Source organism: Atta cephalotes (assembly GCF_000143395.1).
Source record: "Atta cephalotes unplaced genomic scaffold scaffold00001, whole genome shotgun sequence".
Taxonomy (NCBI): Eukaryota; Metazoa; Arthropoda; class Insecta; order Hymenoptera; family Formicidae; genus Atta; species Atta cephalotes.
This window is the reverse complement of record NW_012130065.1, coordinates 8714415-8716000: the sequence shown is the minus strand read 5'-3', so window position 1 is coordinate 8716000 and position 1586 is coordinate 8714415.

Sequence of the window (1586 nt, the reverse complement as noted above, 5' to 3'; positions counted from 1 at the left end):
TCCTTGTAATTTTTTTTACTTAAAAATATACACAGAAAGAGCAAATAATGTAGAAATGCACCATATTCATTGAAAATAAGATACTGTAGTATTAACCAGTTTTGAAAAATGACGGCTTATAGAGGTCAAACGGTTCATTATTACAGAGGATCGTGCCCGTGAAGACTTTTTATCAGGACGACAAGTCTACAACATATATCAAATTTTTAAGCAATTCGACCAAATTCAATTTTTATAAGATTTGTGCGGCGTCCTTTACTGGCAATACTGAAAATCTATAGTTTACATTATGTGCACTATAGATTCAGTACTGGTAGTAAATTTTAAAATACACCCTATAGAATTCACTGCTTTAGAAACTCTCAGAGGGTGTCGGTTTTCTTCTGTTATAATGTGAATGTTTTCCACTTGGCGCTCACAACGCTCGTATAGTTCGCCTGTGTTCAATATTAAATAAACAAGGACGAAATGATTCTAAGAACGTTGAGAACACTAAGTGTAACATAGTCTATATGAGATACGTTTCTCTGTCTTCTATTCGCTCAGTCGTTGTTTAGTATGCATTCAGTTCAAATGTTCAATATTTAGTTCAGTTCACGTTAGTTGCTTTGATGAGTTGATGATTTTATTTAATTTTGCTTTGTGTCGCGACACTTTGCCGTTTGCCAATTTACCGCAATTATTGTTTCTATTATATTATTCTACATTAGTTTTATACATTTTGTTTTCATAGTCCGCCACGTGCTAGTAGATAACCCAGATATGCCGGATTCGAAAGGTAATAATTTTATTTTTTATTGTTTCCTATTGGATGCACTGAAAAAAATTATTAAATTTTAATAAATATTTGTTTCAATATTACTAACGAAATATTTACTAAATGTAAACATATATTTATTTGATTTAAGCACAACTTTTATTTTGAGGAAATATTTATTTACTGTAAGTAAATATTTCGATAGTAGTATTGAAATATTAATTAAAATTCAGCAATTTTTTTTTAGTGGATAGCGAGCATTTTTAATCCAGCGAGAATAAATCAATTCATTGAATCGATGTCGATTCGATATCGAATTGAATAATTTCGACATTGAAATTTTTCGTAATTTTTATCATCGATTCGACGTCGAATTGACGGTAATTTCTCACTGGGAAATTCGTCTTAAAGTCATATGACATCAGATATTATGTGTTATGATAATGATCTTACTGGCAAGCTAATGTCAATCAGAATATAACGTAGGAGGTACACGAGATTAATTTACAGGTACATTCAATGCGGCAAGAAGATGTCGAAGCAGAAGTTCCTCACAAAGCTTAGAATCTAAGAATTCATCTCGAGCACATTTTACTTCATCGTCTAAGTAAGTTTAAAGTCAATACATTTCGAATTGTATACGTAATTTCACATATGTAGTCTAGTTATAAAGATTGCGTTCGCTTTTAGAGCTTTCAGCGCTTCCATTTACATCTGATAGATGATAAAGGTTGCGGTCGAGTTGCTGCTACGAATGTTTTGAAGCATTTGATTGACCAATCGGAAAAAAAAATTTTACTAATTGATCAATAAAAAAATGCTTCGAAGC